Source organism: Anolis carolinensis, chromosome 1, assembly GCF_035594765.1.
Source record: "Anolis carolinensis isolate JA03-04 chromosome 1, rAnoCar3.1.pri, whole genome shotgun sequence".
NCBI lineage: Eukaryota > Metazoa > Chordata > Lepidosauria > Squamata > Dactyloidae > Anolis > Anolis carolinensis.
In genome coordinates, this window is record NC_085841.1 from 78,436,850 (window position 1) to 78,454,465 (window position 17,616).

The 17,616-nt window shown below is 39.7% G+C and overlaps 1 long non-coding RNA gene across 1 annotated transcript; it reads left to right on the top strand.

Moving 5' to 3' along the window:
- Positions 1–5,584: 5,584 nt before the first annotated feature.
- Positions 5,585–13,676, top strand: LOC134298183 (uncharacterized). The gene is made up of 2 exons (XR_010005131.1): positions 5,585–13,081; positions 13,165–13,676. It is a non-coding gene; the product is annotated as an uncharacterized LOC134298183 (long non-coding RNA).
- The last annotated feature ends 3,940 nt before the right edge of the window (positions 13,677–17,616 follow it).

Consider the following 17,616-nt stretch of genomic DNA (forward strand, 5'->3'; position numbering starts at 1 on the left):
TTATGTTATTATTTACAGATTGTTTAATTATTTTTCATTGTATATTAATATTTTGATGTACTGCTTTTAATTTCTATTGTTTTTGGTATGTTGTTAGACATCTCAACTCCTATCATCAGGAGAAAGGTGAGATACAGATAAACAAAAACAAGAATAATAAAATCTTCTTGTGTATCCAGGCATTGGGGGTGGGTGTGGGGAGTGGTCACAATCCAAGACAGAATTACGCAGATATAAACCAAATTTAATTCAATGGCTGTAAGTGTAATTAAGTCTGCTCTAGTAAACTGTATTATGGGTAAAGTGTCCCTGAGCTTCTGAACAGCCCTTGCTATTTCTATCATAGAAGTATTTAAACACTGGACTTCTAACTCTGGCCATGAAGTTACTTTTAAAGGCTTGCAATCAAATAGTCTCTGGCTTAGTTTGGAATTACAGCCAAATTATTTATTTATATGAAGTATTTTTACCCTGCTCTTTAGCCCCAAAGGCTCCCAGAACAGATTACATGCATCCTTTGGAAAGACAGTCTCCCTGATCACAAGCCTACAGTCTAAAAAGATGTGACACACAAGGCATAGGAAGAGTCAAGGCCAAGCTTGAGCACCAGTTTTTAAAGAATGAGGTGTACGGACATGCTAAAATCGGCTGAGCCACTTTTAATGTGCATGTTTAAGACAATATTTTAATACTTCCTTTTGCTTGGGTTTGTTGGTAACCTTTTGCAACAAAAATAGCACAGAGGGAAGCAGTTGGGGTTACAGCATTTTACCCTAGTGTATTAATATTTGTCTTCAGAAAATTAAGATTGTGTGAAAATATTTTTAAAATGTGCATCCGCATTCTACTTCCTCTGGAGTCTGTCATCCCATTGTACTAGATGTCTAGATCAGATCACTGTGACAAGTAAAGATGTTAATAGTTGGGTAAAGCATGGTTAAAGGTAGGTAAATATTTAAGATGATGCAATATAGCATTAAAGTAGAAAACAGAGAGAGCATAATGCAAATATATTTGTGCAAATACAGGTAAAGTTTTTGATTTGGGGTACAGTGGCCCCCTGGTATCCGCTGCAGTTTGATTCCAAGCCCATATGTGGATACCAAAATCCATGGGTGCTGAAGCCCCATATATACAATGATGTCGTAAAATGGTGTCCATTATATGTTGATTTGGGTTTAGGGGGATTTGGGGGGTGGGGGTGAAAATATTTGTTCAGCAGGAGGATTGCTTTTGCCTTCGCCCAACAAGTATGGCTTGAACAAGTCCACCTAGTGGTTTCCCATGGTTAAATACGGATTCAAAACTGGTTTCTAGGATCATAGTCTAATACAGGGGTCCCCAAACTTTTGAAGCAGAGGGCCGCTCCACAATCCTTTAGACTGTTGAGGGGCCGAATTATCATTTGAAAAAAACAAAACAAATTCCTATGCATACTGCACATGTCTTATTTGTAGTGCAACAACAACAATGAAAAAACAATACAATATTTAAAAATGAAAACAATTTTAACCAACATAAATCTATCAGGATTTCAATGGAAAGTGTGGGCTTGCTACTGGCCAATGAGATAGTCAAGTTAATTAGGATTGTTGTTGTTGTGTGCCTTCAAGTCACTTCAGACTTTGGCCGAGCCTAAGTCTAAAATTAATTATTTATTTACTGCATTTATTTACTACATTTATATCCCACCCTTCTCACCCCGAAGGGGACTCAGAGCAGCTGTATGTACATACAATATATTATATTATTAGCATAACACAATATTAGCATTATATATTACTATATTGAACTATACCACTATAATATTATATAATATGTAATATATAACATATAATTAATATTATATGGTATTACTATTAGTATTATATTGTATAACATAATATTATTATCAATATTATATGTATATACAATATATTACATTATTAAAACTGATATAAAAATATTACATTATAAAACTGAGGGTGGGGGCCAGGTAAATGACCTTGGAGGGCCGCATCCGGCCCCCGGGCCTTAGTTTGGGGACCCCTGGTCTAATACTTAAACTGCTACACCATTCTGGCTCTCTCTTCAGCAGTCACCAAGTTTAAATGTTGAAGGACGATCTGCCTAAAATGTATTTATTGGGAAAAGGATCACATAAGGCACCTAGCCCAGAATCCTTTGGATGTGGAGTACAGATTTGGGGTTGTTTGGTCAGGAGATGCATATGGATAAAACATGCAAACACACATGGGCATGCAGAACTATTTAAATTGTTTTAGGTAGAATTTTTAACACAGTTTCTCTGAACATAATGTGGGCTGGAAAGGGAATTCAGTGAATCTCCAAATGTTACTGGGCTACCAGTTCCAGCAACACAAAGAACGAAGTCATAACACCTCGAGGTCTGTGTGGCCTTTGCCTCAGGGTTAGGAGTTATTTCTACATAAGACAGAAGCAGTACGTTTATGAGCTATTGCTGGGTTTTTAAAAAATGCTATTTATTCAACATTCAGTGACTTCCTTTTTTCTGTTCATGTTAAACAAGAAGCTTGATTGCTGCCACAAGCTTCTGCGATGGCCATATAACAATACTATGAGTCCAGTGGAATCTAATAAGGCTTACAATAATCTCTTATGGTCTGCCTATCATGCACTTGGATTAACAGCACAGTGCTGGGGGCCTAACCTAAAAACCCCTATGTAAACTCTTATTATATTTGAAAAACTTTTGAAGTGGACAGATCAACAATTCACATACAGCAGGAGTAGTCTTCCAGGCATTGGACTACATTTCCCAGCAATCATCGCTAGTAGCTATTCTTGTTAGAATTAATGGGAGTTGTTATTCAACTGTTGAAGGCTGATACATTTTGTATTCAAGTGGACACAATACATATAAATTAGTCTGTATTAAATGATAAGTGAAAATGGTAATTGTATGAGTATATACCCTGTTTCCCCGAAAATAAGACATCCCTGAAAAATAAGACCTAGTAGAAGTTTTGCTGAATTGCTAAATATAAGGCCTCCCCCGAAAGTAAGACCTAGCAAAGTTTTTGTTTGGAAACATGCCCACCGAACACAACACCAGAGCATGCAGGATCCGTAAATGTACATACCACTTGTACATGGAAATAATGGTAGTAACAAGAAATTCTTGATAGGATTCATAGTTTGTCTGGTTATGCTGGTTTGTGATGACAACTACTGTACAGTATATCATGTTCATTTTTTTGTTCAACAATAGATGTGAATTCTTCTTCATGGAAAAATAATACATCCCCTGAAAATAAGACCTAGCACATCTTTGTGAGCAAAAATTAATATAAGACACTGTCTTATTTTCAGGGAAACACGGTAGACAGCCCATCTGTACAGTCTAAATGTGTTAAATTTCTGACTGCTCTTTCAGTCGTGTTTACATCATAACATAGAAGTACAGATTTAAAACAATAGCATTTATTTTCACACCACTTCTTCTCAAAATTATATTCAAACAAGTTCATAATTTTTTAAGATGATGGCAATTAAATTTACAGAGGCATACATATATCTGCTGGTCAACTATAATTAATTTAAAGGTCTAGCAGTGCAGGTGAAAAGATTAAGCTTTTGCTTAATTTTCTTATTAAAATTCTTCAGTGAGTTTTCTCAAAAGTCCATCCTTCAATGGGAAATCATTCTAGTCTCATTGAAGCCTTACATAACTAACTATGAGTAAATAGAGGACTATGATGTTATAGACTTGTCTGACTGCAAAATGCTAATAGTAATGTTAACATCCGAAGCCCCATCAGTCTTGTGGGTGTGTATAAATTGTGTTATAGTATAACATCTGATTAAACTAGACATTTTTTTGCTATCAGCAATTATTGGAACAGCAATTACTGTTGTCCTATTTTGTATAGGTAGAACATAGAATATGTACAGTTGTAATTACATTACCACCAATTCTTTAATTAGAAAAAACTGCAAAGCTGTCGTCCATAGTGAATTGCCTGAATATAGAATGTCTATGTACGTCTTTTAAAAAATAAAACTGAGAATGCATTTAATATTCAAATTAAATTTAATGAATTTAGTAGATTAATGCCATATGTTTTATTGGAAGTTGTTACTGTTAGACCTGTATAATATGTATAGCAGTATCACATTAAAATGTCAAAAGCAACATATTCATAACTACACTGTGCATTTTATGTGCCTTGAAAACTGGAAGGGAACCTTCCTTATGAGCCACTGTACCAGAAAAAGGAAATGTTTAGGATACAGCATAGTGTTGGCTATATTAAATGTCACAATCTGTGGGGTTGCAGAGGTGTTGTAAGTCTATTAAGCAATCTTTGTGGGCAGAGAGGTGTCCTACACAAGGAATATCACAGTCAGAATAATGTCACTGAAATTCTTTCCTACTGCAGTTTGGAATGCAGCAAAAGCAATATGGGCAGGATGCATGGCCGTGGTATCATGAAGACAATGTAGCCTTGATGAAACCATATCATGGATGCAAATCTATGTAGTACAACATAATTTGTTCTCACCTTTTATAGTGGGACTGTAATTGACAAATGGTACTGAACAGCCACTTCCCTTATCACTTGTGGCACCATGTTTTTGGGTTGGTTAATTTGACTAAAATCTCTCAAGTTATACATGAATATATAGGATAAGCTTTCTTTTTTTTCCTTTTTTTAGAGAGCTACAGTTATTTTGGAGCCCCGCTCCAAAATAACTGATTAAACCCCTGAAATGCTGAACTTGCTGACTGAAAAGTCAGCGGTTCAAAATCAGGGAGCGGGGTTAACTCCCACTGTTAGCCACAGCTTCTGCCAACCTCGCAGTTTGAAAACATGCAAATGTGAGTAGATCAATAGGTACTGCTCTGGCGGGAAGGTAACGGCACTCCATGCAGTCATCCTGGCCACATGACCTTGGAGGTGTCTATGGACAACGTCGGCTCTTTGGCTTAGAAATAGAGATGGTCACCAACCCCCAGAGTAGGACACGATTAGACTTAATGTCAGGGGAAAACTTTTACCTTTACTACGGTTATTTTGGTAAAGAAGCATTTGCTACAGCTGAAGACAAGGGGAAAGAAAGGATTACATTCTTCTTAAGACTCGGCCTACTAAAAGGATATACCAATCTTAAACTTTCTTGACTATTCAGTAAGGCATTTATATTTGGAGATAGGTAAGGTGGAAGTTCTTCTATCTTGTGCATAGTGCACACAAGCCTGGCAATCACTTACATCCGAACCAGTGTTATATTTTTCTGCACTTCAATACAGCACTTCAATAATGCAGTGGGTCAACTAAGATCTGTTATGTGGTAGGGAAGCTAGATGTGAGGATATGTTAACAAGTTAAGCAAGCATTAGAGGATGATAGCAACATCTTAAGAATGCAATAAATCAACATCAGTTTTCTTTAGGCTACTTGGCAGGCATATATGTAACTTTCAAACTTGCCAGAATATCAGCTATTTATACTCCACTCCTGCCCCCAATCCTTATGTGTCAGCCTAATACAGGGGCAGCAGGAGCCAGCCAGCCTAGGATAGCAGACTGTATGCTTGAATTCAATCCCCCCCCCCCCCCACACACACCAATTCATTCCTCATTTTCAGTGTTTTCTCCAGGATTTAAGCTTGATTGCCTTTGCAGTGAATTCCCTGAGGTTTCACTGTGGCTATTCCTGTAATTCTATCAGTGTTTGAAGGAGTAATTTATTTTTCTGCTTATCCAAATCTTCTTTTGGCCAGTGCAAGGACTTAATTAATTTCCTTTCTACAGTCTAGAAATGCACTGTACCCTGTTTCTTTTTGTTCATATAGTCCATTGGCTTCTGCCGCTTGCTGTTCTGTGTTCCACTAAATATCAGCAGTGGCCAGCTTGGAATTGACAAGGACAACTTTGCCAATGTAGTGTCTGCTGACTTCTCTATCACCAGTAAAAGATAATAAAAATTCTGTCTGGTGGCAGTGTCATCAAGATATAATCTTCCATTTTTATTTCAACGTATGCTGGTCTTTTAGTACTACAAAGCACATTTATGAATGGGCCAGACTTACACATACATTGCTGGACTCCCAGCAGCCCAAGCTAGTAAAGCAAATGGCGAGGAATTGCTGGACTTTGCAGTTCAACACTACCGGTGGGTTATATTATGTATTGTCCAGTATTTCTTAGAAGTAACTGCCCTTTGTAAATTAAAACAGAATGTGGTTTGAAAGTGACAGTTGTTTTGATTACACTTTAAAAAATTCATATTAAATCAGCTATGATACATTACCAAGCCTCTACCTTAGGAAGACAATCATACTTGGCCACTAGTGTTCACCTATGATATGATGATGAATACTGATATATAACAAAGAGTGAGAGTGCACTTAAACTGTTATATTAATGCAGTTTGACATCACTTTCATTACCATGACTCAATGCCATAAAAATCCAGGGATCTAGTTTTGTGGGGCATTAGAGAAGAAACGACTTTATAAAACTACTCCCGTGAATCCATAGCATTGAGCCATAGCAGTTAAAGTGGTATCAAATTACATTAATTCTGTAATGGACATTCATCCTTAGGACATTAATTCTATACTTTAGATGCACCCTTAGGAATCATAGGACATATCTTTATGTAAATATGTATGTGACTGCATGGTTTATAATCAAATTTTCAAACTCTGCATCAGGTAAATCCAGTAGTGGAATAATTGTAATTCTATAATGTTTAATATAACATATTATCTGTGCTGTCCCACAAGTTCCCGTGTAATGGCTAGAGCCTTTCAGAAATCCCAAATAATGGTCACACATGCGAAAACACAGTTTTTATATAATGTTGGGTGTTTATTTAAAGATGCAAGCAAAATGATCGACCAATAAAACAACAACACCTCATTAAAATCAAGACCTTTCTGCTTTTTAATACTGTCATAACACCAAAGTTGAGGGAGCCATTGTGGTATAGTGTTTGAATGCTGGACAAAACACAGGGAGATTAGGGTTTGAATCCCCACTCAGCCAAAGAGGGCAACTAAAATAATCAAAAGGTCTAGAAACCATATTCTCTCAATCTTACAAAGGCAATGGCAAATCACTATTGAATAAAGCTTATCAAGGAATCTATGCTAGGGTTATCATAAATCAAAGTCAACTTTCAGACACATAACAACAACAGAGTGGCTCAGGAATAACTCTAATTCAAATCCATTTGGTCAAATGACTTCTGGGCAGCCAGGCTGAAGAGTGCAGTAAAGGCTATCCAGAAGATCCTTGGGATATCATTGTAAGCTCACCTTTGTTAGCTTAACCTCTCTGGCTTCTGTTTCATATGTGATTTCTATTTGGAGAATGAAGGAGAACATTTGAAACTTGTTTTTTTAATAATGAGAAGGGATACATATGTTATATTGTGATTATATGTAACAAAATGCTATAATCTGTGTGACATATCTGCCAAAAAGAAAACAAAGGCTTATGCTATAAGCAACTGTATGGCAAAATACCTGATTTATCTTTTTCTAAATGGTTATCATGATACAGCTTAAATGCTTCATTCAAAAAAAAATAAGATGAAAAATGTTCGTCTCATTTTAACAAAAATAATACATTGGTTGTGCTATTCCACATAATCATTCATCAGTGATTCCCTGCAAATGGCTGCCTACACAATAAAATATCTGACATTATATTACTCTCACTGTAATTGCAATGCACACCATTGTCAATATCTTACTGCTCTGTCACTTCAGTTTACCTTGACATATCATACTAATATTCTTCCATAAAATATATACCAGTGGAATTTCTCTGAAAGTTTTGATTGTGTGTAGTTCAAAGCAGAAGGTTAAAACGAGAAAAGGACAGGATATTAATGATGTGAAATACTCTGGGTTACATAGCAACCAGGCCTTGATCATTACTTGTGTGAAGAAACTGGCAAAGGGTCTTCAAATACAAATGCTGGAAATGCAGCTTCTGAGCTAATTTATCATATGACTAAAATGGTAGTTTCCTCATTTAGAATCCCTCAATTACTCAACATTGCATATTCTGGTTTTGGACATGAAGCAATACTTTCTACATAATGGGACCTGTTAGTCCACCTTTTCAGTATCTGTGTTAGTGCTTAAATTGGAATGCTTGAATTGTGCTATAAAAATGATTTTTGAGAGTGGGAGCGGAAGACATATTTCCACCATACAAACATTTTAAAATGTCCACTCCCATTCTGCTTAGGATGGCTGCACATGCATGTTTCAGGAAGATCAGCTTTATGCCAAATGAAATAATAGGGCAGATCCAGAAGAAGTTATCTGAATACAGAAATATTTTTAAGAATGAGCACAGCAACATATTGAAGCCATCCAAAAGTGCTGCTCATTGATAGCTTCAATGCGGTGTTATTTCCATATAACTTTTCAAGCTCTGGTTAAACATGACTGTTCTCAAAGTGAGTTTTGGTGTTCCTTAGAACAAAGGGTCAAGGGCTCCTTAGCCCTAGTCAAGAAGTTAATTGAATGGGTGCAATAAAGCTTACTAGATGTGCTTAGTTCTTGTCACCTGAGGCCTCTTAGATCAATAAAGATATCTGTGTGTCTATCAACAGATAGTTAGATATATGCACCTTCAGTACACAGAACAATTACATCTATTATCTCGTTAATCCTCCCATGGCCATTATTAAACTTAGCAGCACATCCTGCTCTCTTTGCCTGTATCGACCGCTGTTGAAGAAGCCATCACTGGATCCCACTCAATTGGATAACTATCGGCCTATCTCCAATCTCCCCTTTTTGGGCAAGGTCATGTAACTTGTGGTGGCCGCACAACTCCAGGCATTCTTGGTAGATACTGATTTTCTAGATCCGGCATAGTCTGGCTTCAGGCCGGGGCATGGTACTGAAACAGCCTTGGTCACCTTAGTTGATGATCTTCGCCGGGAGCTGGGCAGGGGGAGTGTGTCCCTGCTGGTTCTGCTGGACCTCTCAGCGGCCTGCAATACTGTCGATCACGGTATCCTTCTGGAGCGCCTTGCTGGAATGGGGCTTTGAGATACTGTTTTACAGTGGCTCCGGTCCTTTCTGGAGGGTCGTTCCCAGATGGTGTTACTGGGGGGGACACCTGCTCGGCCTCACAGCCATTGACTTGTGGGGTCCCGCAGGGTTCAGTACTGTCCCCCATGTTGTTCAACATATACATGAAGCCGCTGAGAGAGTTTTGGGGTGCGGTGTCATCTGTATGCAGATGATGTCCAGCTCTGTCACTCCTTCCCACCTGTCACTAAGGAGGCTGTTCAGGTCCTGAACCGGTGTCTGGCCACTGTGTCGGACTGGATGAGGGCGAACAAATTGAAATTGAATCCAGACAAGACAGAGGTCCTCCTGATCAGTCGTAGGGCCGAACAGGGTATAGGGTTACAGCCTGTGTTGGACAGGGTCGCACTCCCCCTGAAGACACAGGTCCGCAGTCTGGGTGTTCTCCTGGACTCATCGCTGAGCCTGGAACCCCAGGTCTCGGCGGTGGCCAGGGGAGCATTTGCACAACTAAGACTTGTGCACCAGCTGCGCCTGTACCTTGGGAGGTCTGACTTGGCCATGGTGGTCCACACTCTGGTTACATCCCGTTTGGATTATTTCAACACGCTCTAAGTGGGGCTGCCTTTGAAGATGGCCCGGAAGCTCCAACTAGTACAACGGCTGGCAGCCAGATTAATAACCGGAGCGGCTTACAGGAGCACACTACTCCCTTGTTAAGCCAGCTCCACTGGCTGCCAATATGCTACCGAGCCCAATTCAAAGTGCTGGTTTTGACCTACAAAGCCCTAAACGGTTCTGGCCCATCTTACCTGTCCAAACGTATCTCCCCCTATGAGCCTTCTAGAACTCTTAGATCATCGGGGGAGGCCCTGCTCTCGGTCCCACCAGCCTCGCAGGTATGGCTGGTGGGAACGAGGGACAGGGCCTTCTCGGTGGTGGCTCCTTGGCTGTGGAACACCCTCCCCAGTAACATACGGCAGATACCAACTCTCCTAGGCTTCAGGAAAGCCTTAAAGACATGGTTGTGCATGCAAGCTTTTAATGAATGAGAACATGGACTTTACATGACCTGTACCAAGACTTATGTTGAGGATTCTAGATGAATGGATTTTAATCTTAGATATATTTTAAATTTTATATAATGTGATTTTATTTTGTAATGGTATCTGCTTTTATATGAGTTGTTGTTTTGTACACTGTTTTTAGGCATTGAATTTTTGCCTATTTATTGTAAGCCGCCTTGAATCCCCATGGGGAGAAAGGCGGGGTAAAAATGATGTAAATAAATAAATATCAGGCAGCTATTTTCACATGATATAAAATCTCAAATCCTCTATGGCAGTTAATAAACAGGTCCTCGGGACTACTTGTATTTTCAATCCCTACATAACTCCTCCTTTAGGGACTATATGGGGACTATGGGAACCCCCCTCCCCAATCCGCACTAAAAAGACAGAAGTAACTGAAGTCAACAGATCTGCCTGTCAAGAAGCCACTGACTGACTTTCCTAACCCACTTTGTGGGAGAAATATCTGGTGCAAGGGGGAATTGTGACAGGTCCTGTTTCTGTCTGTACTCGAGATCACTCACAGGAGGGATTGAAACCACAGCCAGCTGCTTCCCAACATACAGAGAAATAGACAAACAGGGCTTGGCTTCCAATCCCCTAGTTGAAGGCATTATTTGTTTCCAAAATATGCTTCCTCCATAAGAGGAAGCAAAATTGAGCAGATCACCAATTATAGTGTTTGAAACGTAGTAGAAATCTTGTTAAGTAGAAGTATGTACATGTTATCTAGTTGGATAAATAACAAAACTTAACACAGCAAACATCCGTTATGTTATTTAATGAACTAGATGACAAGTACATACTTCTACTTAACAAGATTTCTACTACATTTCAAACACTATAATTGGTGATCTGCTCAAATTTGCTCTCAAGTAGGCCATAACTAGTTGCCATTCTTTTACCCTGGTTGTATTGACTCGGATTAAATTTATCAGTCTGTTCATTGCAGTTAAGTCATATATATTCAAAGGAAATCTTCTGTTGATGGGATCTCCTTGTTTTTCCAATGTTGTGCATACAAAACGCTTGTCTCCATTATCATATGCATATATTTCTTTCATATTGCTCATCTAATAGTACTAACAAATATAGGTCTGATTGCATCTGCAACTTTATATTCATTTTTTCAATGAAGTTCCACCAAGAACGTTTTTGTTTTTTCACATATCCACCACATGTGGAAAAAGGTGCTCACTTAATGATTTCGTATGAATGAATGAACAAATCTAATCAAGGACTAATTCAGATCCAGGTAGTACAGTGCAGCCCTCTGTATCCATTTAATCTTTCCTGATGGATTCAGCCATCCATGTATTTTTTTTTAATTCCAAAAGCAAACTTTGGGCCCACTGCAGTAAAGGGAAGGCTCTGTGGAAGATTATATGGTTTGTTTGCAGTGTGTCCCAGGAAAGATCTTGGAGAACTGTTCTCAATTAAACAAGATAACGAGAAACTAGATGTTTTATACTAAAAAGATCCATTGTTTTAGCTGTGGTTCTCTAGTTTTGAAGTGCTGAAAGATATTAGGGCCAGTCCTTGTCCCTGGTTATAATAATGTGTGTTTCTATATTGACATTTCTACCAAAGTACTCAGGCGTAGAGAGAAACCATACATTGCAGACGTTAAAGTGGTGGTGAGTTACATATAATCACATTCGTGCATGAAGTCATAAATGACCTGCATAGTTCCATTTAATCTTATCACCACTACCATTGATAAAGATATATGGGGGTGGCTTTAATCTTCACCAAGTGTTATTCTTGTCATATCTTATATTCTCCTTTTATTATCAGTATAGCAATAATTATTTAGTATTTATTTATTTATTTATTTATTTATTAAGACATTTAGTATTGCCCTATGTCTGAAGATCATAGCTTGGAGCATCCATGCAATTAAACAATTTTAAAACACCCCTTCACATAATCAACAAAATTAAGAAACATCACAAGAGAATGTACATACAGGCCTGCAAAATACTTCACTACCCTTGCAAATGAGTCCATGTTGGCACTGGAACCAGAAAGCCTGGTTTTGTATAGTATTCTTACTCAATTCAGAAGAAGAAAAATAAAGGGGGATTTTCCTCCCTCCTTTATACACCCATTATATATTTGTGTCAACATTGCTTTGTATTACTATTCAAGGAAGTTCACTGCTGAGGTAAACAAGCAATGAGGACTAAATATTGATCTTCACTAGTTCTCAGTGCTCTTAATTTTTTACTGATTTCTGAATGTGCCACAGTGAGGCCTGGGAAAGATATTAGTTCTACAACATAAACCAACAGTCAATAAATGCAAGCTATACTGGATTAAATGAGAAAACACATTTTAAGGCTGAAGTTCATTGAGTGAAAATGTATTACCATAATCTTGATCCAAGCGACTTTTAACACTTGGCTGGTCCTCTGTGGTATCATGAGAAGATAGACTCTCTATGTTATGGTTGAGCCTTATGGCTCCGATACTTGGAGACGTGGTCGTAAGACTCCTCGGGAGTCAGACTCTCTTGAGGAGCGAGAAAGGAAACGGCTGCGGGACTTATTTGCAGAACCAACTGACGAAGACTCCTTTGAGGGTTTTACCGAAGGAATGGAGGAAGAGATGGTTAGCTCTGAGGAGGATGATATGGAATGGACTCGTGTGAGAGAGGATCTGGGTGCCACTGGCAATGATAGTGTGGGAGGCGACTGGCAGGTTGCAGGATTAGACCCGTGGACAAGCTGGAGGGATGGAACGGGATCCACAGCTGGGGATGCTGTGGGGCGTAGTCAAAGGTGTTTTAGCTCTGATGAGGATGATGATGATGAGGCACCTGGAATTAGGGTAACAGCTGACAGCGATGAGGAGTTGTAACTGGCATAAAATGGGGTTTAGAATCCAGGGCTAATTGCGTTGGGCAAGGTAATCTGGACGAACGCTTGGGCTCTTGTTGGGAACTTCCTGAAGACGGGTGTGATTCGTTTGCTGAATACGTAAGTTACCAAGGATACTGGGCATAGACGGCGGGAGGAACTGTGTGGGCTTTTCCTGTGCAACTTGTGTTTAATCTTAATAGCTTGGACCTCCGTCGTCTTTTTGACGGACACTAATTGCCTACTCTGGACTGACTGACTGACTGACTGACTGACTACGACCTCGGACTATCCCTTCTGTGGCTATCGGTGGAACTGGTGAACTGAAGACATCTGTACCTGGCTTTCGACCTCGGACCGGATTGAGACCTCGCTGACCGCTGCTGCCCTGATTGATGTGTTTGAACCTGGAGTTCGCTCGCTGCTCGGAGGAGTAACATCTTAGTTACTCAATCACAGCTTTTGGGTAGCAGAGAGGAATCTGCTGCCAGTTATTTGTGTTTCTTTGAATCTTGTTTACCAGCTTTTGTTTGTTTAAAGTGCCAGGCTGAATTAAGCATTTTTGGTTTAACCCGGATTAAACTCCAGTTTAATCCGGTTTATCTTTTGAAACGTTTTTTAGTTTCTTTTTCTCTGAAGGCAAGTGTTTGCCTAGCCCTTTGTCTTTTACGGGCGTTTTTGGTTCTGTAACTTTAATAAACTGTGTTAAATCTTATTTTGGTGGCGTTCTGTCTCTGACACTCTAGTTACTCAAGTATTAATGCTGAACCTCAAGTTTCTTTGCTAACCTAGATTGACGACTCACATTTTGTGATATTTCATTGTGAGGTCGAAAAAATGACATCCATTTAATTGTACAATTGCTCTCTTTCTCCCATACACATATGAAGAAAACAAGTGTTCTAACTGGCCTAGAACAAATTGTTGTACTTTAGATCTTGTTTGCTATAAGATAAATAAATGGAAGTCAGTTGTCTGTGTTTAAAGATTTTTCTGTTACAGATTAACTGTATAGCCTTAGGCAAGTTTCCCACCATCTTTCTCAAAACACAGTTCCACTGGAGAAGATTAATGGTGCATACTCTCTTACATTTCACAGATGAAAACAGAGTCATACGTATCACGGTGATGAAGATGACAAAAGCGATTAATGAGAAAGAGTGCACAAGCAAGGAGAGGCTGCAGCAGTTTGCTTCTTCCTGAGTCTAAAGGCAAAGGGAAAAATCCTTTCCCCTCTTTCTCCTGCTGAGTTAGTTAAGTGCAAACTACTTTCGCATGGGTTGCTGTGGGTTGTCTGAACCGTATGGCTATTTTCCAGAAGTATTCCTTCCTGACCTTTTGCCTGCATCTTTTGCATGTTGAAATAATTTTGGAACAATTGAAGTAAGATGAGGACAAGCTGGGGAGGTAGAAGGAGGAGAGAGAATCTGGGACATTTTTAAAACAATTAACAAAGTTAGACACAGGCCTAATCAGGGTTTTCCTTGCCAAAGCAGGACAGTTTGAATGTATGATGGTTACCCTCAGGGCATTGCAGAGGTAGGACTTAGAGCAAAACACCAGAATTTAGTAGGCAAGGGGGACATCAGCGATCACCAAATACAGTACGATGTCATTATCCACGGAGGATATGCTCAAAGACTATGAATAATAGTGAGCCCCATATTTGGATTATACCATAGAATCACAATAGAGGATCTTGATAAGCCCATAAACATTTTGGAGAAGGGCATTTTTTGGAGTGTGGATAAGTGGAACCATGGGTATGAGTCCATTGATAAAGGGGCATCTTGTCCTACACCACTCAGTATGATTTTAGTTGCTTTTAATCGGTTATATATTGATATTAACCAAAGGGACAGTGATACTGTATTTCCTCCAAAGTGTTGGACTCCAGATCCCATCAGCTTCACATATCAGTCTAGTGATAGGGGTAAATGGAGTTTTATTTCAACAGCATGACATTACCAGTCTTCATACTGATATATAGATGTAGAATGTTTTATTATTTGATTGAAAATTGTATTCCTTTTTGGGTTTTTTTCCCCTGTGGGGTTGAAAGTGTTCATAGACAAACATATTACCTCTTAGAAAGATATCCCATATTTAAACAAACAAGTAAGGATTAGTTCCACTGCTTTACTTGTACTATTAAAAGCAAGAAAAATCTCTTCTGCACTTGAGTTTGTTGTTATTTGTAGGGACCAAGGGAAACTGAACATCATATCTGAACAAAATTAACTCATTGGAGACAAACTTAACTAAATCATGTCTTTAGAGTAAGGACAAATGTCCATAATATGATTTACTCAGTCTTTATGCTAGACACCATCTCTCTTTCTTTTAGTCATGGCTGACTTAAGGAATCCCTTCTCCCACCTACAGAGACACCTTCCCCATGTTTTCTTTTCTGAAATGTTCCCCCAAGATGACTCATCTTTAAGGTGACAGCCATTTATATCTCTGAAAAGCAGGAGGAGTACATATCTACAGAACCAATACAATGAGAAATGGTCTTACTGAAGATTTCATGTGTGCACATTCTTGGAGTAATTTAAAACTTGCTAAATAGGGATATTTGCAAACAGAGTGTCTGACATTTAAAATCTTATTACTATTTGTACTAGGATTCTAGAAGAGAGTTGAAATTTATGCAGTGGCCCTCTATAGAATGTTATTATTAGGGACAGAAGAGCTGCTTTATCTAGTCAGTACTTCCAGAATATTGATCTAAGATTAGATTAAGGTACAGTTCAAAGCTATATACAGGCAGTCCCCGAGTTACAAACATCCGAATTACAAACAACTCATAGTTACAAACAGGTGAGACAACAGGAAGTGAGAGAGATTTACCCCTCGGAAAGGAAATTAACTCGTAAAAGACTTATCAAGGGGACAAGATGTCTCCACTGAAGCTTTCTCACCAATCCTTGTTTCCACAACAAGCCACATTTTCCTAAATCCAATTATGACAAGAACAGAAAGTGAGGTGAAATCTTCTGATCAGGGCCACAGATAGCAAAACAAACACAACAGAGGTGTTAACCCTTCCCTATGCTATCCAAAGCTATATATAACCACTGAACCAGTGGTATATATATAGCTTTTAGGGTCTTCAGGACACGGCGGGGGGGGGGGGGGCTCTTCCCGGCCACGCAGCCACCCCTGCCTCCGTCTTTGCAGGCCTCCATCTCAAACCCAAAAATAAAACAAAACCCAAACCTTGGGGCCTGGTCGGGTTAGCGGGAGGCCGAGGTGCGTCTTCGCGGGGGGGGGGGGGACTTTGTGGAAGCCCCCCCCCGACCTTCAGCTTTCCAGGGCTGAAGGTCCAAGAAAAAAAAAAACAACCTTTGGGGCTTCGTGGCCTCCCTCCGCTGGCGGGAGGCTGAGGCGGCTTTTTGGGGGGGGCGGCCTCCCTCCGGCCTGTGAAGCATGGAGGAGGCCGCGGGGGGGGGGGGGGAACGGCGGGCCCGTCTTTCTGGAAGCCCCCCCACACACACACACACATACACCTTTGGCTCTGCAGGCCTGAATGCAGGAAAAGAAAAAAAAACCTTGGGGCCTCGCAGCCCTCCTCTTCAGCTGGCGTCACAGGCCCCGCCGCGTGGAGGCCCCTCCTCCTCCAACCACCATGGGGCCTTCCAGCCGGGCTGACGGCTGGGGTTTTAAGGCCCCATGGAGGTTCCTGACGGGAGTTTTTGTTGTTTCAACCTTAAGGCGTGGATGATGGGTTGTGTTGTCAAATTTCGAGGTTGGGGGGCCTTTACTTTTGTTGTTTTGCTCGGTGCCGCGATTCCATCACCCTTTTATATATATAGATGGCTGGATTTACACTTGAAAATGTATCTGCGCCGCTTACATACAAACTCAACTTAAGAACAAACCTACAGAAATCTCTAACTACTTTGGAAATTTGAATTGTTTTTATAATAAAAATATGGTAACATAAATACTAAAATGAGTGCTCTTCAGCATTATAATGACAAAAGCTTCAATTCGTGTACAAGAAGGGAGCATTTTAGTCAAAACCCAGGCCATCTGAAGGGAATGTCAGAGGGGAGTGAGCAGAATAAAACTCTGATTAGGAATTTGAGCTCCAGTTGGTTTTCAGAAGGAAAATAGGGTATGGCTGGAGGAGACATGTCTGTTGGAACCCCCTCTGTTTAAAGAACTGTCTAGTCTACTCAAAGGCATCCTGTATGTATGCCTACTTTAAACTCAGTCACAGATGTGCTGCCTCATGCCACCCTGCACCAGCTTGTATTGGCCATGTCAGAAGATGTTCAGTTTTGCTGCGCGCTGCCTATTACATATACCCATAGAAGGTGTTATGGAAGACAGATAACTATGTTAACTTTAGGACAATGTAATCAATGAGACTGGGTTTTTTTTTCCAGGAACTGTTTTTAAGGGGGTGGGGTTCAAGATTAGAAGACAGATTATATGAATTTTCCTTATTTATTTATTTATTTATTTATTTATTTATTATATTTATACCCAGGGCCGTAGCCAGAAAAAAAATTCGGGAGGGGTTTTGAAAATTTTGGAGGGGGGGGGTTGAACCCCTAGCACACACCCCTCCCCGCTTCAAACCTGTCAATATCTGCTTGAGATAGTGCCTGGAGGGACTCTTAATGTTTTGCATCTCATAGACT